Source organism: Lagenorhynchus albirostris, chromosome 7 (genome assembly GCF_949774975.1).
Source record: "Lagenorhynchus albirostris chromosome 7, mLagAlb1.1, whole genome shotgun sequence".
NCBI lineage: Eukaryota > Metazoa > Chordata > Mammalia > Artiodactyla > Delphinidae > Lagenorhynchus > Lagenorhynchus albirostris.
In genome coordinates this window covers 99,312,081-99,336,632 of record NC_083101.1, presented here as the reverse complement: position 1 = coordinate 99,336,632, position 24,552 = coordinate 99,312,081, and the positions used below count along the sequence as shown (strand labels likewise).

At 44.8% G+C, this 24,552-nt stretch overlaps 1 protein-coding gene across 1 annotated transcript in view; it reads right to left on the bottom strand.

Annotated features, from left to right (window-relative positions):
• SLC39A14 (solute carrier family 39 member 14) overlaps nt 1-16,309 on the bottom strand; it is a 47,719-nt gene extending 31,410 nt beyond the window's left edge. Inside the window, exon 1 of the mRNA XM_060155652.1 lies at nt 16,170-16,309. The gene's annotated coding sequence lies outside the window, so the exon portion shown is untranslated. The remainder of the gene's footprint in view (nt 1-16,169) is intronic.
• Nucleotides 16,310-24,552: the final 8,243 nt, after the last annotated feature.

The window sequence follows — 24,552 nt, the reverse complement described above, 5'->3', positions numbered from 1 at the left end:
CCTCCTACTGACTGTAAACTCCACAATGGTGGAGACTCACGCCTATCTTCTTCCCTGAGCCTGGAGGAGTGAGTGCCTGGCACCAGGAGAGCCCCCGAAGGATATCTGCTGAATGATGTATTAATTTCCCACGACCCCCTTGTCCAGGGCCCCCAAGTTTAGAACCTTACTGTTCTTTGATCTTAACCCCCAGTCAAACTATTAGCAGTTATAGGGGGAGGGACACCCTCTCCTGCAGCTTCAAGAGAGCTGAAGACCCCCAGAGAGCCAGAGAATTCTGTCTGGAGTTGGAATACAAAACATAAGGTAAAAAAAAAAAAAAATAAGGTAAAAAATAAAATAAAATAAAGTAGAACATAAGGTGGGGTGGGAGACCCAAAAGTAAGGTGGTGGGAGAGGCACAGACAGGCAGCCTTCCTTCCCCATTGTGGAAGCAAATGTGCCGAGGACAGGCAACCATCTGATCGCCCTGCCGAAAATTCCACGTTAACTTTTCCCTGTGGCAGGGAGAGAAAAGGAAAGGAAACCCCGCAAGTACAGGCTGTTTCTAGAATTTCTCAGCTGGTCATGGAAACTCTGAGTCCCGGTCCCGTTGCTCACAATCTCTCTCAATGCGCCAACTGCACATATCCTGAAGTGCGGGGGTGGGGTGGGGGAGGGGCTCGTGGCCGCTGCCAAAAAGAGGGACTGGTGTGAGTAGCCAAGGTCACAGGCAGAATCTGGCCAGCAGAGCGGTGCACGCCACGGTTTACCCATGGTCAAGGCCTCTGCCGTGGGAAGCACCTCCACGGCATCTGGTGGATGGCAGGGGGCGGCCGAGGCGGGAGGAACAGGAACGGGGACAGAATCTGTTCCTAGGGCTGGTCAGGCTGCCCCAGAGGGCACTTTGGCTGGTGGCCCGAGTCTGGGGGTGCAGGCGACTTTGTACTTTTTGCGCTTTTCTGGGAAAGGTGATGAGAACAGTTGTGGCTTGCTATCCCGGTTAACTCCCCAGACACCTGGTATCCGGAGAACTTGCCCAGCCTCTCAGAGGGGAAATGGTCAGCACTGAAATATACATATGCCAATCAATGTCACTGGCCGGCCTTCAGGAAGCAGGGGGAGAGGAGGAGAGGCGGGGAGGGAGTCCAGGGCCTTCTGCCGCTGGCTCGTCCCTGGTAGAGAAAGCCAGGCCAGCTTCCCTGCAGGCCAGCACGGCTCCACCTCGCCCCATGCCTCATGTACTCTGTGCTCTGAGAAAAGCGAGTCCTGGGGGCTGGTCGGGAGCCCTCTCGCTTCCAGGAAAGGAGGAGGGTAGCCTGCAGTACAGCCTGCTCCCTGGGATTTGCAGGGCTCTCCTGATTAGCAGGACACGCGTGCCCCACCTCACTTTCTCCCATACAAACCAAACTTTCAGGCTTCCAGTAAAAGTGAGACAAACAGTGGGTTTGGGTTTGGGTCTGGGTTCGGGTCTGCCCTCCCCCGCCTTTGGGAGAACAACCCAGAAATCCTGGGAGCCAGGGGGTAGAATGCAAGGCCTTCAGGTGAGCTGGCTGCCTCCCAGCACCCACCCAGCCCAACCTGACAGCAGGGCATTGGGAAAGACGGCAAGGGGAGAAGGAGACCTGCCTAGAAGGAAAGGAATCAGTGAGATCCAGGAGCAAGTTGGCCCAGGGCCAGTCCCTGCCCCCAGGGCTGCAGTCAACAAATATTTATTAAGAACTTACTACATTGGGATTGACATATATACAGCAATATGTATAAAATGGATAACTAATAAGAACCTGCTGTATAAAAAAATAAATAAAATAAAATTCAAAAAATTTTTAAAATAAATATAAATAATAAAAATTTTTTAAAAAAGAACTTACTACACAATTTGTTAAACTACGCTTCTTAGAAATTTACTACTACTACTATCTGTGGATAAGGATGCCAGCTTCGTAAGATTCTCACCAACGCTGAGTATTAAAATAGGATTCCAGGGCTTCCCTGGTGGCGCAGTGGTTGAGAGTCCGCCTGCCGATGCAGGGGACACGGGTTCGTGTCCCGGTCCGGGAAGATCCCACATGAAATAGGATTCCCTCTTTGCCAAACAGGTTAAAAACCATTTTCATCATTCTTTTAATTTGCATTCCTTTGACTACCAGTGTGGCTAATTGCCTGTCACTCTCCTTTGCCCATTTTTGCTGACCCCCATTTATCTTTTTTTTTTAATTGGTGTACTTAAGAGTTCATCATATGGTAAAAATATTAACCTTTTGTCACATGTTACAAATACTCTTCCTAATTAGTCATCTGCCCTTTAATTTTATTAACTGGTCTTACAAAATTTTTAAGCAAAGTCAAATATATCCCACTTTTCCTACAAGGTTTCTGCTTTTAATATCATGCCTGGAAAACCCTTTCTCACCCTGAAATTACAGAAATATATACCTATTTTTTCTTGCATTAAAAAAATTTAAATCTCTAAGTCATCTACAATTTAATTTGACATAGCGTGACACAGAGAATCTAACTTAAAAAAAAAAGCCAATTATCCCAATGTTTTTTAATCAACAGTCTATTGTCCTTGTAAACTTCAACTGTGGAGTCTATAAAAGGTAAGAACCAGAGGTGAAGTCAACTACACCCTTTGCGCTAAGAAAGGCCACAGGTGGCTGTTCTGTTGGTGAAATCTAAGTGCAGGGCTGTGGTGCCATCTCGTTCTCTTCCTCCCTCCTGCTCAGAGGTACAGGCTCGACTACCATGAGAAGGAAGTCCTATGTGCTTAGGATGGCAGAGCAGAAAGATCCATTGAAGACAGCCTGGGTTCCTGCAGGCACCACTGAGCAGGAACCCAGCCTCCCACGGTTAATTGCCAGATGCTTTACATGCTATTTGCCCAAAGCAGCCTTGACTGGACTCTGGTATTTGCATCTGAACACTCCTGTAACTCACCCACAATCCCTTCTTCCCTAATTTTATAATAATAAGAATTGCTAGGATTTATTGGTGTCTGCCAGGTACTGTGCTAAGCAATTTGTTTTCATTATCTCATTTACTCTTCTCAACAACCTTATTTTAGATTCCACAGTACTTCCCTAATTATAAGTATCAATGACAGCTTTTCAGAGCAGAAGAAGATACTGCATTAAATGTACACATCACTGAGACACCTCCCTATTTCAGAAACATGAAAATAAAACAAAAAAGCATTTTAAAATTGAGGAAATATGGTATCAATCCCATTTTACAGATGTGGATACTGAGGCTAAGAAGACTTGCTCAAAATCATACCACAACTGGTAATAAATAATACCACTGTTGTTTGCTAAATTCCTACATGTACTGAGGTCTGTTTTTGGACGTTTCTGGTCTGTTCTATTTATCTATCCTGTGTCAATGTCACATTTAATTTTTTATTTTTTCTGGTGAAGCAAGTTCAACTTCACTATTTTCTTTTAAAAATTGTTCTTGGCTATTTTTACACATTCATTCTTTCAGAAAAAACTTTTAAAAGTCATCTTATATGAAAAGACAACCCTCAGAATGGGAGAAAATATTTGCAAACGAAGCAACTGACAAAGGATTAATCTCCAAAATATACAAGCAGCTCATGCAGCTCAGTATCAAAAAAACAAACAACCCAATCCAAAAATGGGCAGAAGACCTCAATAGACATTTCTCCAAAGAAGATATACAGATTGCCAACAAACACATGAAAGGATGCTCAACATCACTAATCATTAGAGAAATGCAAATCAAAACTACAATGAATGGGCTTCCCTGGTGGCGCAGTGGTTGAGAGTCCGCCTGCCGATGCAGGGGACACGGGTTCGTGCTCCGGTCCAGGAAGATCCCACATGCCGCAGAACGGCTGGGCCTGCAAGCCATGGCCGCTGAGCCTGTGCGTCCGGAGCCTGTGCTCCGCAACGGGAGAGGCCACAACAGTGAGAGGCCCGTGTATCGCAAAACAAACAAACAAACAAACAAAAAAAACTACAATGAAGTATCACCTCACACCAGTCAGAATGGCCAACATCAAAAAATCTACAAACAATAAATGCTGGAGAGGGTGTGGAGAAAAGGGAGCCCTCTTGCACTGCTGGTGGGAATGTAAATTGGTTCAGCCACTATGGAGAACAGTGTGGAGGTTCCTCAAAAAACTAAAAATAGAACTGCCATATGACCCAGCAATCCCACTACTGGGCATATACCCTGAGAAACCATAATTCAAAGAGTCATGTACCACACTGTTCACTAAAGCAGGACATGGAAGCAACCTAAGTGTCCATCGACAGATGAATGGATACAGAAGACGTGGCACATATATACAATGGAATATTACTCAGCCATAAAAAGAAACGAAATTGAGTTATTTGTAGCGAGGTGGATGGACCTAGAGACTGTCATACAGAGTGAAGGCAGTCAGAAAGAGAAAAACAAATACCGTATGCTAACACATATATATGGAATCTAAAAAAAAAAAAGGTTCTGAAGAACCTAGGGGCAGGACAGGAATAAAGATGCCGACATAGAGAATGGACTTGAGGACATGGGGAGGGGGAAGGGTAAGCTGGGACGAATTGAGAGAGTGGCATGGACATATATACACTACTAAATGTAAAACAGATACCTAGTGGGAAGCAGCCGCACAGCACAGGGAGATCAGCTCGGTGCTTTGTGCCCACCTAGAGGGGTGGGATAGGGAGGGTGGGAGGGAGATGCAAGAGGGAGGAGACATGGGGATGTATGTATATGCATAGCTGACTCACTTTGTTATACAGCAGAAACTAACACAACACTGTAAAGCAATTATACTCCAATAAAGATGTTAAAAAAATAAATAAATAAAGTCATCTTATAAAGTCCCAATACTGTGGAAATTCATCCCATGGAAATTATCCTGAATGGGGGTATTCAGCTTTAAGGAATTTGATAGAAGTGCATGTTCAACAACAAATATCTATCAAGTACAAACTTTTGTGGGCACAGGGGAATAGAACAATGACCAAAAAGACAAAAATCCTTACCCTCCTGGAGCTTGCATTCCTTCAGGGCTCATAATAGTGAAAAACTGCAAGCAATCTAAACATACAATAGAAGGGGATTGCTAAAGTAAGGTAATCCATACAATAAAATATATGAAGTTCAAGTCAGAGATTAAGAGCTTAGGGTCTGAATGCGACAGACCTCAGTGCGGATCCTGAATCTGTATTTACTAGGCTTTGAGTCAAGTCACTACTTCAAGACTTATTTTCCTCCTACAAGAAAACAAAGCTACTAACGGTCTCTCCCTCAGAGCAACTGAGAAAATTAAATGAGATACTGAGTATAAATACAGTGCCTGATACACAGTAATTGCTCAATAAATGTTAGTATTTGGTGAAACAACAAAGGATTAATCTCCAAAATATACAAACAGCTCAGGGAGCTCAATATCAAAAAAACCCAAACAATCCAGTTAAAAAATGGGCCGAAGACCTAATTAGACATTTCACCAAGGAAGACATACAGATGGCCAAGGGGCACATGAAAAGATGCTCAACATCACTAATTATTAGAGAAATACAAAATCAAAATTACAATGAAGTATCACCTCACGCCGGTCAGAATGGCCATTATCCAAAAAGCTAGAAGCAATAAATGCTGGAAAAGGTGTGGTGAAAAGGGAACCCTCCTACACTGTTGGTGAGAATGTAGATTGATGCAACCACTATGGAAAACAGTATGGAGGTTCCTTAAAAAACTAAAAATAGAACTACCATATGACCCAGCAATCCCACTACTGGGCATATACCCTGAGAAAACCATAATTCAAAAAGAGCCATGTACCACAATGTTCATTGCAGCTCTATTTACAATAGCCAGGACATGGAAGCAACCTAAATGTCCATCGACAGATGAATGGATAAAGAAGATGTGGCACATATATACAATGGAATATTACTCAGCCATAGAAAGGAATGGAATTGAGTTATTTGTAGTGAGGTGGATGGACCCAGAGTCTGTCATACAGAGTGAAGTAAGTCAGAAAGAGAAAACAAATACCGTACGCTAACGCATATATATGGAATCTAAAAACAAAAAATGGTACCAATGAACCTAGTTGCAGGGCAGGAATAAAGAGGCAGACACAGAAAATGGACTTGAGGACATGGGGTGGGAGCAGAAGTGAGGGTAGCATCAACATATATATACTACCGAATGTAAAACACTTGGCTGGTGGGAAGCAGCAGCATAGCACAGGGAGATCCGCTTGGTGCTTTGCGATGACCAAGAGGGGTGGGATAGGGAGGGTGGGAGGGAGGCCCAAGAGGGAGGGGATATGGGGACAGGTGTATGCATATGGCTGATGCGCTTTGTTGTGGAACAGAAACTAACACGGTACTGTGAAGCAATTATACTCCAATAAAGAGCTATTAAAAAAAAAAAGTATTTGGGGGAATGACATGGAAAGATGTTCACATGTTAAGTGAAAAAAAAAGTCTACAAAACTATGTACAGCAGACCAGTTTTCCTTAAAATGTATGCATTCATAGAAAAAATTAAAAATATATAACAAACTGTTATTTCTTGGTGGTGAGTTTAATGGTAACTTCTGTTATCTTTTTATTAGTCTGCAGTTTCTACAATGAACTCGCATTACTTTAAGAAGAAGGTTAAGGGAGTTTCCTGGTGCTCTAGTGGTTAGGATTTGGCATGCTTTCACTGCTGTGGCTATAGGGTTCAATACCTGGTTGGGGGAACTGCAAGATCCTGCAAGTTGGGCAGGGCAGCCAAAAAAAAAGAAAGAAGAAAGTTCATTTTAGAGTTCAATTAGGAAATGGGGAAGGCTTTTTTTTTTTAATTTATTTTTGGCTGCATTGGGTCTTCATTGCTGCACACGTGCTTTCTCTAGTTGCAGAGAGCGGGGGCCACTCTTCGTTGCAGTGCGCGGGCTTCTCATTGTGGTGGCTTCTCTTGTTGCGGAGCACGGGCTGTAGAGCGCAGGCTCAGTAGCTGTGGCGCATGGGCTTAGTTGCTCTGCGGCATGTGGGATCTTCCCGGACCAGAGCTCGAACCCGTGTCCCCTCCATTGGCAGGTGGATTCTTAACCACTGTGCCGCCAGGAAGCCCAGGAAAGGCTTAATGATGACCAAGTGGAAGCCTTTTCTCTCCCCTTTTTAAAGATCTTCACTTAAAGTCTGGAGGTGGATTCCAGTCCTAATTTGCCATGGGCTGGACTTCATGTGTTCCTGGTGCCCCAACCTGGCTGCCCCAGCGAGCAGGGCCTCACCTCAGTTCTCCTGAATCAGAGCTTCCTGGGTGAGATCCAGCTTTCTGTATGCGCAGTTCTGACAGATCAACCTGGCTCTTGTCTGGTGCACTGGTCTGACATTTCAGTCTAGTCAGGACTGCTGGACTAGACACAGACTAGCTCCAACACTGTGATTTACAGAAACTCTTTGAAGTCAGTTCCCCCTCTCTGCCAAATGGGTACTACAATCTCTGCCCTGCCCTTCCTACAGGGAGATTAACACTCAGTGAAAACTCCTTGCACAGAGATGAACTGTTGGCATTGCAAAGTGTCTAGCATGTAGGGACTCTGAAGCCAGAGTCCTCAATCATTTATACTCACCTGGCTCTCAGATCTGTGTCAACATGAGGGGAGAAGGCAGCCTGAGGCTGGGCCCTTGCCTCCTGAACAGCCAGGCCTGCTCTCTGACTCTGGTCGAAAAACAAATCTCCCTTCTCTTTTGCAGCTTTGTGAACCACAGTTTACAAAGCACAGTTCCCCCCATCCTGAGCGTAGTGGGTTGAATAATACCCCCACAAAACCAGGTCTACCCAAAACCTCAGAATGGAACCTTATTGAAAATTATGGTCTTTGCAGATATAATGATTTAAGGATCTCAGAGATGAAGTCATCTTGGATTTAGGATAGTTCCTAAATCCAATGATGACTATGTGTATAAGATAAAGGAGAGGGAGATTTGGACACAGACACACACAAAGGAGAAGACCATGTGAACACACAGGCAGAGATGGGAGTGATGCTGCCACAAGCCAAGGAACACTTGGAGCCACCAGAAGCTGGAAGAGGCAAGGAAGGATTCCCCCAGAGCCTTCAGAGTGAACGTGGCCTTGCTGACCCCTTGATTTCGACCTTCTGACCTCCAGATCTAATAAATTTCTGTTGTTTTAAGCCACAGAGTGGGGTCATTTGTTAGGGTGGCCTTAGGAAACTAATACTTTGATGATGGAATTAAGGCTCGATAACTCTGATCTGAGACTCGCTTGCTGTGGTTGGCAAAATTCCAAGATGGCCCCCAATGACCCTTGCCTTTGTGTATGGGCAGGACTTGAAAATGAGATCTCATTCCTGTTATTAGGTTACATTATCTTCCAAAAGGGATTTTGCTGGTATCAGCTGACCAAATTAGTTGACCTTAAGATAGAGAAATGATCCTGTATGGGTCAGAACTAATCAGGTAATAGGCTCCTCCTGGCGAAAGGGATTTGAACCAGAGAAGGATTCAACATGAGAGTAACTTTTCCAGTGTGGAAGTCCAGCAGACCCCGATTTAACCAAGTGATCCAGGAAAACATCACTAGTAATGAGACATCAACATCATGAATGCCTTGATACGATGCTCTTAAAAGGATGCAACATCATTTTTGTGATATTCTTGCTAAAAATGCATGACCTTATTCTAAGGAAGAAAGAGGAATGGTTACAGATTGAAGGTGACTAAAGAGAAATAACAACTAAATTCAACATGGGATGGCAGACTGGATCCTGGGACAGAAGAAAGATATCAGCGAAAATATTGGTAAAATTTAAGTAAGGCCTGTACTTTAAAGTTTTGTACCAATGTTGATTTCCTGTTCTTGATAATTATACTATGGAGTGAGGGATATAAAGGAACCCTGCTATATTCTTTGCAACTTTTAAGTCTAAAATTAGTTTTTAAAAAAAGGTTTAAAATGAAAGGAAATGATTGAGCAGATTAACAGAGGTTGCCTCAGGGCCACAGGATTAGACTTCTCCCATACTTCTTTATACTTGTCAGTAAGTATGCATTACTCTCGATATCAGTGGCAGGAGGTTGGATGGAGTAAGTGGACTGGTGCAAAGGATGTAGATTTGGGGCCACTGGAGTTGCTCTGGATAAGAGCAGGCTAGACCCCAAGACACCACTGCTGAAACGAGCAGCAAGTCTTTGATAGAGAAACAGCTAACACTTAGAGAATATTGGTACCTTAGACCCCAGAGCCCTTCAAAATAACTGGATCCAACCTAAATTTCTAGCCACGTCACTTGCTCTTTCCTCTATCAGCCACCCTGACCTAGGGTGACCACCCCTGCCCCAGGAATATACATCTCAGTGCCATTATCCACACAACTCTCCCGGCCAGGAGCCCTCCCTCTCCTCTTAGCTTTCAAAACTTAGCTCAATTCCACCTCTAGGAAGCCTTCCCAGACCCCTCCTGTCCCCCATCGCCTTGCCTTCTACCTGCCTCTTTAAGTATCTCTTGTCTGTTCCACTCAATGGAGCTTAACGAATGCCACAGATAGCATGTTAAGTTTCCATATGTACTCAGCTCATCCCCACACATATTTTACAAGCCTCTTTGGAACAGAGACAGTGTTTGCCTGTCTTCATGGAGCGGGAGCTCTCTTAGCTGAGCTCTGCTGGCTGGGCCCATCCCTGCAGCAAAGAGGCCCCCTCTGCTGTCACCAGTCCAGGATTCATTGACCAAGAGTCTGTTGTGTCTCTTCCCAAACTCCTTCTTTTTTCTTTTTTAAAATAAATTTTATTTATTTTTGGTTGTGTTGAGCCTTCGTTGCTGCACGCGGTCTTTCTCTAGTTGCGGCGGGTGCTACTCTTCGTTGCAGTGGGCAGGCTTCTCATTGTGGTGGCTTCTCTTGTTGCAGAGCTCGGGCTCTAGGCACACAGGCTTCAGTAGTTATGGCTTGTGGGCTCTAGGGCGCAGGCTCAGTAGTTGTGGTGCACGGGGGCTTAGCTGCTTCGCGGCATGTGGGATCTTCCCAGACCAGGGATCAAACCCGTGTCCCCTGCATTGGCAGGCAGATTCTTAACCACTGCACCACCAGGGAAGTCCATTCCCAAACTTCTTTATGCCAGTTGTTTGTTTTTATGATTCTAATTAAATAGTAACTGAAATATAAATGGAGAAAAAGTTTTGATTTCTACAAAAATGAAACTAAGTGATCTAGAAGAGCAATTCTGAAACTGTGGTCTTAGTTGACACCTAGGGTCACTGAGACTATTTCAGGTCTGCAAGGTAAAAACTAGTTTTATTACAAAATTAAGATGTTAAAAGCTTTTTCACGCTCATTTTTGAGGCTACATGAAGTGTGATGAATGTGTGCCTATGCAGTCTTAAGTTTTCTGAAAATTTCTAAGGTAGAAGTTTAGGGTATGAATGTGTGTGTTCTCAGAGATTAACTCAGTTTGTTTTCAGAGATTAACTCGGTTTGTCCACCGAGTATTTACCAGCAAATGTATGCTATACCTATTTTAACCTGTTATCTCATTATTATCTAATAAATCATTATTTTGAAATCCTGAAGATGCACAAAAATGTAAAAATAATGCCACTTTTTCCTCGACTTTTATTTTGGAAAGTTATTTTTCATAAAATATGAGTTTTATGTTAACATGTAATGACCTTTATTTTATTCATTTAAAATAGTGAATGAATAAACAACTTTTTATATGTTTTAATTTTTAACATGGTAAATAATAGATATAGCTAATAAATGAAAGACAATATTAAGGAATCCTAGGATCAGAAAGTTTGAGAACTGCTTATCTAGAAAGATGTGTTACAAATGGAAAAAAAAAAGATTAAATTAGGTGTGTGCATTAAAAAAGTAGGATTCTGCACATGGACTGGTTTGCAAATGTCTTAAATTCTTGCTCTATTATTATTATTATGTTTGTTTGTTTTTTGCAGTACGGGCCTCTCACTGTTGTGGCCTCTCCCGTTGCTGAGTGCTCCGGACACGCAGGCTCAGTGGCCATGGCTCACGGGCCCAGCCGCTCCGCGGCATGTGGGATCTTCCCGGACCGGGGCAGGAACCCGTGTCCCCTGCATCGGCAGGCGGACTCACAACCACTGCGCCACCAGGGAAGCCGTATTATTATTTTTTAATGGAGACTAATTAACAGATGTATATATGCTGTCACCCAGCAGTCTCACTTCTGAGAATTTCTTCTGTAGTCATACACATAGGAAATGCCATTTGTAACGTTATTCACTGTAGCACTGTACGTAATGACAAAACACTGGAAACAACCCAAGTTGGGGGAAAGAGGGAGGCAACATATGTTGGTTTAAAAATTACTTTTGCTTTCCTATTCTGGAATAATATGCAGCTGTAGTAAAAGAATAATAAAAGTATTTCTGTGCCGATGGGGAAAGATCTAGAATAGTTGCTAGGTGAAAAAAGCAAGGTGCTAAACAATGCCTAAAATGTTAACTTATAGCATTTGTAAAAATGGGGTGGGATGTGCAGAGGTGAGACTCTTCACTGTATAGGGTGAGGGGGGGTGTGTAGTTGCTTTTTCAAGTTTTTTATCCTCCTGATCTTTGAACTATGTGAATATATAGCCTAGTGAAAAAATTTTTTCCATTAAAAATTTTTTTCTTCCAGTTTTATTGAGATATAATTGACATACGGTGAAAAAAATTTAATAAAAGAAAAGAAACAAAAAAATCACAGGTGTGATTTTTATATACAAACAATTTGCAAGTTTAATTAGGGGACCTAGAGACCCAAAGAAAAAGGCTTAGCCCTAAATCAAGCTTTGGCAAATAAAGATATATGCACATTGGGGATGGGGGAACTGGATGAAGGCAGCCAAAAGGTACAAACTTCCAGTTATAAGAAAAATAAGTACTAGGGAAGTAATGTACAACACGGTAAATATAATTAACACTGCTGTAGGTTATATATGAAAGTTGAGAGTTAAATCTTACGAGTTCTCATCACAAGGAAATAAATTTCTTTTCTATTTCTTTAATCTTTTATCTCTATGAGATGATGTATGTTCATTTATTGTGGTACTCATTTCATAACTGTATATAAATCAAACCATTATGCTGTACACCTTAAACTTACACAGTGCTGTATGTCAGTTATATCTCAATAAAACTGAAAGAAAAAACTGGAAGAAAAAAATGCATGCACGTTTTTAAGGAAAAAGGAATTGTTTAAAACATGGATTTAAAAAAAAAATTCCCAACGTTTAGCTTTTTTTTTTTTTTCCGGCACGCGGGCCTCTCACTGTTGTGGCCTCTCCTGTTGCGGAGCACAGGCTCCAGACGCGCAGGCTCAGCAGCCATGGCTCTCGGCCCAGCCGTCCCGCAGCATGTGGGATCCTCCCGGACCGGGGCACGAACCTGTGTCCCCTGCATCGGCAGGCGGACTCCCAACCACTGCGCCACCAGGGAAGCCCCTGACATATTTTATTAACTACTAATTCTGAGTGCACTGAGTAAGAGCCTCTAGGGACCCAATGGTAATAAATTCAGGACAGTCACATTCTCATTCCACCAAACCCCAGGGCTCTCCTGGGCCTGAGGCTGGAGGAAGGTTAGGAGGTCCGATGATGCAGTCAGATCTGAGGCAGGGAATCTGGTTTCCCACATAGGGGCATGCCAAGCGCTCTCTCCAGGCTGATTCTGTGGCCACCTTCCCTCCCACAGGGGGCTCTGCCTCTGGATCTCACCTGGGGCCCAAGAAGGGTCCCCCCTGGGAGCCTCGATGGCCAAAATAAGGGTGAGAACAAGGCAGCTGGGCCTCGGAGACCTTGTGGTGAGGTTACCCTTCTTTCCCCCAGGAGGGCAAGAGGCCCCTGGCTGGCGGTAGACTCTGGACTCCTTATCTGCAGGCATTCTGCCAGCCCGCCAGCCTCGAGGTCAGCAAAGTCCCATTGTAGACATCGAGAGTCCTGCCTGGGGCCCCATCACCATGACCCTTCTTCAGCCTCTCCCCACCCTCCTAGGTCTCCAGGGAGTCAGGAAGAGAGGGGAGAAGACTCCTCCAGAAGAAATTTCTATCCACACAAGCAGAGAACTTCCCAAATAAGCACAGGGACAACTGGCTCCTTTTTCTTCATGTTTTCAAGGAAAAGTCTAGAGGGGCTTCCCTGGTGGCGCAATGGTTGAGAGTCCGCCTGCCAATGCAGGGGACACGGGTTCGTGCCCTGGTCCGGGAAGATCCCACATCCCACATGCCGCAGAGCGGCTGGGCCCGTGAGCCATGGCCGCTGAGCCTGCGCATCCGGAGCCTGTGCTCCGCAACAGGAGAGACCACAACAGTGAGAGGCCCGCGTACCGCAAAAAAAAGAAAGAAAGAAAGAAAAAAAAACTCTAGGATTATCAGCAATTTTATCATCACACTTAGGAATAAAAACTGCACCTTTCTTTCGTCCTCTCAATCAAGCCTCTTGGCCACTAGCAAACAATGTGACTTGCAAACACCAGTTAACCTCTCTAGATCCAGTTTCTTTAGTTGTAAAACAAAGGGCCTAGACTCGAAGATTCCCGAAGTCCCTCCAGTTCAATATCCTATCATGGGTGGTTCTGCAAAACGCTTAAGCGTTATTTTCTGCAGGCATCAAGTACGAAAAGGCTGAATTATTCTGGAGGAGATCCCGATTTCCAGACATATGGCACTGCCACTTAGATCGCAAGATCCTGTAAATATTGGACATGGATTGATGGTCCTCCTGGAATTGAGTGAGGTGTGAACAGGTAAGGAAGAGAAGAAGATGGTGTAAGGGGTTTGAAAACCGAACCAGTCCAATGACTGATAATTTACTGTGCGTGCGCATGCGCGCAGATACACACGCAGTGTTAAGTCCTACCCGCCTATTATCAGCCCGGAAACTGAGTATCTCCGTTACCTGAAAGAATCAAAGTAGCTCCCAAAACCAAAGGTTGAAAAAAAGTCTTTGTGGGACAGTGAATATGTGGAACAATCCCTAGCAGGCCACTGAAAAGAAGTCTATCCGGAAAGGCATGGAAATTGCGTCCATGTTCCCAAGGAGGTGATGAATCAACCCTACGTCTGGGCTCATACCATTCCTACAACCCAACCTACCTATCAGCTCCTGGGACCCCTAAATAATCCACTCCATCCCAGAGAAGATGATGATAATGATGATGTAGATGATCACAAACCTCTACTATGCTCCAGGCACAACCACAACATGATGCACAGCAGTGAGGACAGGTCTACAGAAGTTAAGAAATGTCTCCTGGGGGCTTCCCTGGTGGCGCAGTGGTTGACAGTCTGCCTGCCGACGCAGGGGACACGGGTTCGTGCCCCGGTCCGGGAAGATCCCACATGCCGCGGAGCGGCTGGGCCCATGAGCCATGGCCGCTGAGCCTGTGCGTCCGGAGCCTGTGCTCCGCAACGGGAGGCCACAGCAGTGAAAGGCCCGCGTACCGCCAAAAAAAAAAAAAAGAAATGTCTCCTGCTGGAGAGTGATGGGGCCAGGATGTGAACAGATTTACCTGGCTCAAAAGCCTGGAATTCTCCTGTCGCCTTATACCATCTCTAGTAGAGTGCTGTCTTCTCTGAACTTGACCAAACACAACAGTGTGACCTCTCTTGTGCTGCTACCTTATTCTTCATGTATGGATGTTCTTTCTCCCCCCCAACAAGTGTCTCCAGGAGCCAGGCCCCATCCCCTCTTTGCACTCTCCAGTGGCCAAGTGCAGAGCCAAGCACAGACCAGGCACTGTATATTTACATACTGAAGTGATGAAATACTGAGAGCCACGGGGCCCTGGTACCTCAACATAGTCTTCTTGCCTAAATGACAAGGCCAATCATTCTGTTGGGTGCTCTCTAGTCATACCTGCAACCCAGGAGGACCACCACTAGTCTATATAGTGGCTATCACACAATTTATGAAAAACTCATCTCTGAGCCTCCAACAGGAAATGGAATATGCAGTTTTCAATTTCAGGTGCTAAAAGTTATGATTCTCGACATTCTTTCTCTTGCTTCATTAAGTTTCTCTCAGTTTTTATGGCTCTTGTTTTAAGAGTTAAGGATTAATCGTAGATGCTATGGGTAAGAGACCACAGATCTAATCTGACTCCTTCTTCCAGACACAGGGCAAGTTAGGAGCAGAGTTGGGACAGAGGCCAGGAAGCCAGGCCAGTACCCACCACATTACCACCACCACTTCCCAGCAGCCGACCTAACTGGCCTGGGGTTCTTAGGAAAGAGTGACTCCAGACAAAAGCAAGCCCAGGGAAGCTCCAGGAGGAAGGGTCAGGTCAAAGCTGCTCCTCCCCCCACACTTTCTTAGGCCCCCAGGAGAGCCCTCAGCCACTCTCCAAATCATGCTCACATACTCATGGACACCCAGGCCCTAGCAGACTCTAGATCCTCAAAACTGAAGCCACAAGCCAGAGTTGCGGAAAATTTCTTGACTCAATTGGACCCCAGGATCACACTGTAAATTGCTTGGATGGTATTTTTTCCCATTGCCCCAACCCACCAAAAGAGGGCAGCCTGAGCCAGACCACCTAACCCGGTCGGTGGGGACCAAAAATAGCTAAAAAGCCATGCCCACGGGATAAGCCAGGTCGGAGTTTAGTTAGTCCCTCCTTTGCCATCCTCCAGCTCCTGCTCCGGGCCGGCCGGAAGATACGGGTCATTTATCTCCAGCTGGGAGGCGGTCTGGCCAGGGTGGGGTGAGGGACTCAGTTCCTGAAAAGCAAAGTCCAGACACCACTGCACCATCAGAGCCGCCCCGTGCGCTGCCCACCAGATTTGCCCATCTACTCTGATTTTTCTGAGCCCGAGTTTATGGGCTCCAGGAAACCTCTCAGTCTTTTAGTGCGGCTATCGACATCCTGCTCCGGCTCCCACATCCCGCGCTCTTCAGCCAAAGGGACCGTGGCTGCGCCTTCTCTTGCCTCGCCACCAAGTAACCCTCGTCGTGGCACCGCGGCCAGGTAGCCAGGTGTCGCCTCCATCCAGCGTCCCGGTCCGCATGCGGGTGCGCCGGAGCGACTCCCGAAACCGCTGCCGGCCTCGGGGTCCTCTGCGCAGCCGTGCCCCCACCCCCACCCGGTGACCCCGAGCCCCGGAGGCGCACTGCTCCCGCACGCGATGCCCTATCCCCAAGGCACGGAGCCGCCCCTCCCGCACGCCCTCCCCACCTCACCTGAAGCTGGGCGGACGCCACCTGGCCCGGCGCACCCTCACAAACCAGGCCCTCGGGCGGCCCGAAGCAGCAGCAGCAGCAGCACCAGCGCAGCTAGGTCGGCGCGCCCGCGCAGGGAGCCCGCCTGCCCTCTCCCCCAGGCCTGCGTCCTTCCCCCGCGCGGCGCGCATGCCCCGCTATATACCCTGCGCGTCACGGCCGGGCCCGCCCCCGCTCTCGCCCCGCCCCCGCCCCACCCCACCCTCCCCAGGGCCTGCCACGTGGGGCCCTGGCTGGCTGTAGGGCTACGTGTGTGAGCTGACTGCCAGCCGCCCGCTAGACCCGACCAGCGCTTGGCTTGCCCAGGCTTGCGGGGCGAGCCAGCGCACTTCTGCGCCTAGCCCGCCGAGAGCCTAGCTTCATCTCGTAACCCTGCCGCGAATTCCATCCCACAGGCTCCTCCTTCCGCTGGAAACCGCCCATTAAGACCTTTCCCTCCTTACGTGGGAAGTTCTCACAACCCGGCCTCCATCTCCTCGGAGTAACACTGCTACCCATCTAGTGTGTGTGTGTGTGTGTGTGTGTGTGTGTGTGTGTGTGTGTGTGTGTGTGTGTGTGTGTGTGTGTGTGTGTGTGTGTGTGTGTGTGTGTGTGTGTGTGTGTGTGTGTGTGTGTGTGTGTGTGTGTGTGTGTGTGTGTGTGTGTGTGTGTGTGTGTGTGTGTGTGTGTGTGTGTGTGTGTGTGTACACATCTGAACACTTCTGATTAATGTAAAAAGCTCGATTCTGAAATACTCCCTGGGAGGGGACGTACCCATAGATAATGTTTTTTCTGCATTTTCCCACCACACGAAAGAACAAAAAATTCCTGTTCAAGTTCTAAATAAGCCATATTATACTCACTTTCGAATTGGATGTCGCACCACATATTGCTTAACCGAAAGCTGGGAGAAATGTTAATTTTTGTGTGAGGAGTGTCCTAGGAGTCTTTTCTGATGTGGAGTAGTTCTATTGAGATGGATATCAAGCCTCGGAAATGCAAATTTCTTGAGAAAATAAGCCACCCATTAAATTCCCATTGTTCTGTTCTGCTGGACGTCATGATTGTTTCCTCTGCAGCTAAGCCAGCTGCCACCTCGGTCTATGGGACCCAAAGGAAGGGCTTTCTAAGCAGAATTGTAGCCTGTTAGTACCCAAGTCCCTGTTCCAGCTCAATGACTGGTGCTCAGCCGACACTAAGTGTCTCTGTATTTGCACAGGGAAGGGGGACCACATCCCACTCTGCAAGTCCTGGGGAAAGGAAGGCCCATGATGGCAGTGCTTGTGATGAAAGGAAAGCAGACAATCCCTGGAGTGAGTGGCAGGAAGAATCCAGGCCTCGGTGGCAGCCTGTTCCTCCTTAGGAGGAAGGTGGAGAGGGAAAAAGAGAGAAAGCACTGAAGCAAAGCCAGAGCAGGCCAGACTGTTTATGCCACTCTTGAAGAGACTAGCTGGGCCGTGGGTTTTACTAAAATTTAATTATCCTCACCCTGCAATTACAGTGCTCCAACTGAGTAAGAGGTGGGGTGATATTCCTCTCATTTTCCAAGAGATTTCAAAGTAATTGTATCTCTTGCAGAATCTCCCTCAGAGCCCCTTCATCTTTGTAATAACCCTTTATATTTGTCTTTCTTGGTTAAACTCGAGTATTTTTCAGACATTATGTCATTCATTTGGGACTCTCAACCCCAAATCCAATGCGCTGTCAGAAATGGACCAGTCTATACCATGCATTCCTTTTCTTGAAGTTCTGGAAAAGGAATGAGAAACTCACCCAGGGATTAAGTAAAACAAGCATGCTTCTAACACACGGAGCTCTGAAAAGTTTGAAGCCCATAAATACATATTACAAAGAGGTGTTAAACTCTTCTTAAAAAACTGAGGTCTAAAAGCAATCCCAAAGGCTCTTCCAGGCAATGTGTCAATACTACAAACAGGGGGGAAGGTACCTTCAGAGAAACGGGAGGGGAGGCAGGACAAGACACCCCACCACAGGCCCTATCACAGCATTCTCACTTGTTTGCAACCAGAAAGGGGTAGAGCTGCCAAAGTCCACCAGAGCTGATAAGCTATCAGTAATCCATTAGGGAATTCAATTAATTATTAACACAGCTAAAAATCAAAAGGTCTTAACTCTCCATAACCACCCCCACACAAAATTCTTTAGGGATACTCAAAGTCCTGCCTTGTCCCGCAGTCTTTCCTGCCTAGTGCCAGGTTTGGAGCCCCAATTCTATCTTTCTCTCTACCTAATATAGCCCTTTTTCCTCTTATTTCCCCATTTCCACTTGTTAAAATTCTAACTCTTCAAAGCCACCTCCCTTCAGAAAGATTCTTGATTGTACTGAAGCATATTCGACCTACCTTTTCAAACTCTTTTTACTGTAACCAACAGTAAAAAATATTTTACACTGCATCTCCAGTACAAATAACAACATAGCGAACAAAAATCTTACAAAACTTCCTAAGTATAGTCAACGTTCTGATATTTTATATTGTTTCAATTTTTAAAAAGTGATAGCAAACCCACTAAATTGATTTCACTGGATCATGATTCACAGAATTAAAACATTTTATATGGTTTATGTACTTGCTTTTCCCCTTAAAAATTATTTCATTTCCATCTCTAACCTCTTTATTGGACCTTAATCTGTCTTGCTTACCAAAGATTTCTGTATATACCTGCATCCCCTAACATAACATCTTGCACATAACAGATGCTCAATAAAATATTAGCTGGATGACTGAACAGGTCAGCTCACTAAAAGTTTGATGTTGGGCAATATTTAAGGAAGTAAACATAAAAATCTGACATTTTCATGACTGCTATTTCTCTTCTGACAAGATGCCACAGCCGCCTGCCTTTTCAAAAGATATGCAGACAGATTTCTTGTAACCGAAGTTAGTGGAACAGCCTTGAGAAAGAAGCCAGGGAAATGAGACCCTGGCCCAGACAGTGTACAAAGTGGGACTGGGGACTTGAAATCAAACCCCGCTCTGTGGTGTGTTGACAAGGTAGACAATTTGATCAGCAGGGTGGGGCAAAGATCCCCCTTCCACCCCCCAGCTATCAGGCGAGCTCTAGAGAGACTGAAGAGAGAAACCAATGGCGAGGTTTCTAAGACACTTTAAGGGGAAAAATGAGTTTTCTCTGTTTTGGCATGTCTTAACGAATTCAAGAGGATCAGAAGGAATGTGAAGGTTCTAGTTCACCCAAAATCATGTCAGAGGACTAGGACCCCACACTCTGTCAGACAAAAGAAAACATCTTTAGATGCCACATTCGTCATTTCTGTTATCATCCGAGGGTTTCAGTGGGCAAAAAAAAGATAACTGGGAAAAATAACACTTGGTTCAGTAGCAAGTTATCTACAGGAATTTGTTCATTTCATCTAAGACACCTAATTTGTTGGCATTTAATTGTTCATAGTATTCCTTTATAATCCTTTTAATTTCTGTAAGGTTAGTAGTCCTCTCTTTTTTTTTTCCCCTGGCCAGTCCAGCTAAAGGCTTGCCAATTCTGTTAATATAAGGAACCATCTTTTGGTTTTGTTGATTTTATGTATTATTTTTCTATTCTCTATCTCATTAATTTCTGCTCTGATCTTTATTAGAAAATATTGTTATTTTGGTCATCTTTTTATTTATTTATTTATTTATGGCCGCATTGGGTCTTCATTGCTGCCCCGTGGGCTTTCTCTAGTTGAGGCAAGCGGGGGGCTACTCTTTGTTGTGGTGCGCGGGCTTCTCACTGCAGTGGCTTCTCTTATTGCGGAGCACGGGCTCTAGGAGCACAGGCTTTAGTAGTTGTGGCAGGCGGGCTTCAGTAGTCGTGGCACATGGGCTCAGTAGTTGCGGTGCACGGGCTTTGTTGCTCCACAGCATGTGGGATCTTCCCAGACCAGGGCTCGAACCCATGTCCCCTGCATCGGCAGGCGGATTCTTAACCACTGTGCCACCAGGGAAGCCCCAGTCCTCATCTTTGAATGAATGTTTAGATGGGAACAGAATTCCAAGTTGACTTTGCATTTTTAAGTTATTATTCCTTTTGTCTTGAGCATCTGTTGTGGTTGGTAACAAGTCTGCTGCCAGTCTAACTTCTTTTATAAGCAATCTCTCTGGTTGTTTTTAAGATTCTGTCTTTGGTGTTCTGTAGTTTCACTACAGTACATCTAGGAGTGGTTGTTCTTTTCTTTATCCTCAATGAGTTTCTTCAGGTATTGATATTTGTCTCTCATTCTGGAAAACTCTATCTTTATATTGTCCATAATCGTGTGGCTTATTCTATTTTAACCTGCAGGAACTCCTATTAGACCTTCTCATTCTCTCCTATATCTTCTTTTTCATAGTTCCCATTTATACCTGTGTGTGCTGCAATCCAGTTGATTATTTGTTTCTCCAGGGCTCTGGGCTCTCACCAGTCTGGGCCAATCTTCATGGTAATTTGTCAGCATGTGGTCATTCCACATGCTAATATGAATTCAGGCTGCACACACCTGTCTGTGGCCCAAGCTTGGGGATTTCTCATAAATGCCTTTCGTCTAACTTTCTTGCTGCTGCCCCAGGATGGATGGTTGGCACGGACCTTCTACTCTACTCCCCTTCCAGGCTCCAGCTCTCTTCATCTAGGAGAATTCACCCCAGCAATCCTGCACCTCATAAGGTCTAAGGCTGCATCTTCTATCCTTATCTGAAATGAAAAAGCTCAGTGCTCCTGTCCCTGCATTTTGTCCATAACCCTGGGATGCCGTGTTGGCATCAACTATAACCACTCTGGCTTCCCTTTCTTTCTTGTGCCTCAATATTTTCCCTCCTTTCCCCACATCTTCCTCTCTTCCCTCGTTCCATTTCCTGAAAATCCAGCTACTTAACATAAAAAAAATTTTTTTTTCCTATTTCGGCCAACCTTCGTCAGTATGGTCAGCTCAAGTCTGCCGTGTTGCCAGAAGTCTCCCGTACTCATTCTTCTTCTTTTTTTGTGTGCCGTGCAGCTTGGGGGATTCTCATTTCCCTAACCAGGGATCCAGGGATTGAACCCCAGCCAGGGCAGTGAAAGTGCCGAATCCTAACCTCTAGACCGGCAAGGAACACCCACACTTACTCATTCTTAAAAATATGTATGTATCTTTTAGAATAGCTTTAGGTTCACAGCACAGTTTGCAGAGGGTAAAGATTTCCCATATACGTACAGCCTCCCCCATTATCAACATTCCCCACAAGAATGGTACATGTGTTACAATTAGTGAACCTACATCAACTTCTCATAATCACCTAAAGTCCCAGTTTATATCAGGGTTCATGCTTAGTGTTTCACAGTCTATGGGTTTACACAAATATATAATAACATGTATCCACCAATACAATATCATACAGAATAGTTTCCTTGCCCTAAAAATCCTCTGTGCTCTGCCCATTCATCCCTCCTCTCCCCTAACCCCTGACCCTTTCACTGTCTCTATAGTTTTTGCCTTTTCCAGAATGTTATATAGTTGGAATCATCCAGTATGTAACCTTTTCAGATTGGCTTCTTTCACTCAGTAATATGCATTTAAGTTTCCTGCAGGTCTTTCCAATAGCTTGACAGCTCATTGCTTTTTAGCACTGAATAATATTTCATTGTCTTGTCGTACCATAGTTTATTCACCTACTAATGGACATCTTGGTTGCTTACAAGTTTGGCAATTATGAATAAAGCTGCTTTAAACGTTCATGTGCAGGTTTCTGTGTGGACAAAAGTTGTAAACTCATTTGGGCAAATACCAAGCAGTGTGACTGCTTGATCATATGATAAAAATATGTTTAGTTTTGTAAGAAACTACCAAAGTTTCTTCCAAAGCGGCTATACTATTTCGCATTCCCTCAGGCAATGATGAGTTCATGTTGTTCCACATCCTCACCAGCATTTGGTGTTGTCAGTGTTTTGGATTTTGGCCATTCTAATAGGTGTGCAGTGGTATCTCATTTTAATGTGTAATTCTCTAATGACATATGATGTTGAGCATCAACATATGATGTTCGAGCCCTGGTCTGGGAAGATCCCACATGCCACAGAGCAACTAAGTCCGTGCGCCACAACTACTGAGCCTGTGCTCTAGAGCCCGCAAGCCACAACCACCGAAGCCCACACACCTAGAGTCTGTGCTCCACAACAAGAGAAGCCACCGCAACGAGAAGCCCACGCACCACAACGAAGAGTAGCCCCCGCTCGCCGCCAACTAGAGAAAGCCTGTGCAGCAACAAAGACCCAATGCAGCCAATAAATAAATAATTTTTTTTAAAAAAGAAATTTATTTCTTTTAATTTTAAAAAATTAATAAAAAAGAAATTGGATTCTTTCTAGAATGAGTTCAAGAAGCACTGCATCATTTAAGATGGAGTTTCTAAATAAATAGAAAAGGACGTAGTGGTGAGGCAAGCAGCCAGGGTGCTTTGGGAAGGTATTTTTAAAGGTTACAGACACACCATGAAGTACATGCAAAGAAGGGAAAGCATTAGGAAAAGGTGAGAAGGGAGGGTCACCCTTAGGAGCTGGCTCTCACTTAGGCTAACAGAAATTGTCTGATGGGAAAAGAGATTTTTGAAAACAAGACAACACACACACACACACACACACACACACACACACAGTTGCCTCATTTGTCCCAGAAGTAAGACTGTTAGTCTTTTCCAAGAAATCTTACTGCCAGATCTCAGTGAAATTACCTGGGTACTAATACTGGAGCTGCATCCAGCATGCCTAGTAACAAATTAGTAATTCTAACAAGTGTTACAGCTCTACAAAGGAAAAGAACTATATCAATATCATATGTCAATGACATTATTTCAAACACAACTACACATTTATACAAATTTGTTTTTATTTATTTCCCACCCCATGACCCAGTCATTTCACATTAAGACTGAAAAAACAAGACAAGAAAACCAGGAATAAAAAGTGAAATTTTTGTATTATATTCAAGTATTTGTCTTTTCTGATTATATAAGAGAAAACGAGTATTAGGAAATCTAACTTCAAAAGACAAATTCAAAATGCTTCCAAAGAGAATCAGAGACTGTTAAGCCAAAAACCAGTGATCCAACGTGTCTGATTCCATGGTGTTTAAATCCCAGGTCTCAGCCTTCTGCTGGCCCTCACTCCAAACGGAACTGAAGTGCACTTGAGACCACTGACACCCAGAGCCGCTCCCCCTCTGCCAATGCAACGCCTGCTCAGTTTTCTTCTTCTAAAGATTTCTAAGCTGAAGTTTCTCTTCTCACACACTGTCATATAAAATAGGGATTTCTGCTTCATCTCCTCCCTGCCATCATACCAAAAAATAAATAAATGCAAATTTGAAAAGATTAAATGTAACTGTCTTTTAAAACCCAGGTAAAGCAAGGTATGACTGAATTAGCCCTGAAGGGACTGGAAATTTTTAAACGCGGAAAAATAAACACACAAAAACAGTGTTTCCCCAAAACACTGAAACCCACAGACACAGTGACAACTTTCTAAACTGAAACGTCTGGACTTTGGAAGGAGTGTCATGTTTCCCAAAACCAACTTCTAGAAATCGTAACATGGATTCAGAAAAACTCCTAACAAAATGAGCCAACAGCCGGGAAGAGGGTATTGAGCAAGGGAAATGAGTGATTCAATTTGCAAACGTATCAACAGAAAAGAAGGTGACACACTGGGGAGAAAGGGTCAAGAAAAGCTCATGCCCCGTCATGAACCTTCCAAGCTGCTGAATTTCACAGGTTCTGATGCTTAATTAAAAAAAAACGGAAACTTACTAAAGGTCAGTAACAAGAAGCAAAGCTGTTTTCGTGCCTGTGTGTGTGTATATGTGGCCGGGAGGGAGGGAGGGAGGAAGAAATCAACATGGCATGCTATAAAGCAACTGAAATATACAGAAAAAACTGCATTTGGCCTCTCTTAGGAGGCCAAGGAATAGCTAAACACCTCTTTCAAAGCCAGCTCAAGTCACGTGTCATTAACTCAATCCCTAGAGAAGATTAGGTCAGCAAGGGCCTGACTATCCCACCAGCTGGTTTTACTACATGCCTTTCACATTTTCCAGCAATAGGCATATCTTGAAAAACCTTGCCTTCTTACCTTTCCCAGTTGCCTAAATAAAGTAGCTCTCTACTTTAAGAAACTTGCAAAGACTTCATTCATTATCACCTCTGGCACCAGAAATGGGAACTGCTTATTAGTAAACAGAGTTTGTAAGTGCAATCGCTGCTTCTGCGGGTTTCTACAGCTCAAGTTGGCTTTGGAGGCTCCTAAAGGGTCCCCTGTCTTCACCCACCCCATCTACGCAGTAGCAGACTACCCCCATGTGCTCTACAAAGGCAACGAGACAATTTCTAGCTGATCCTTA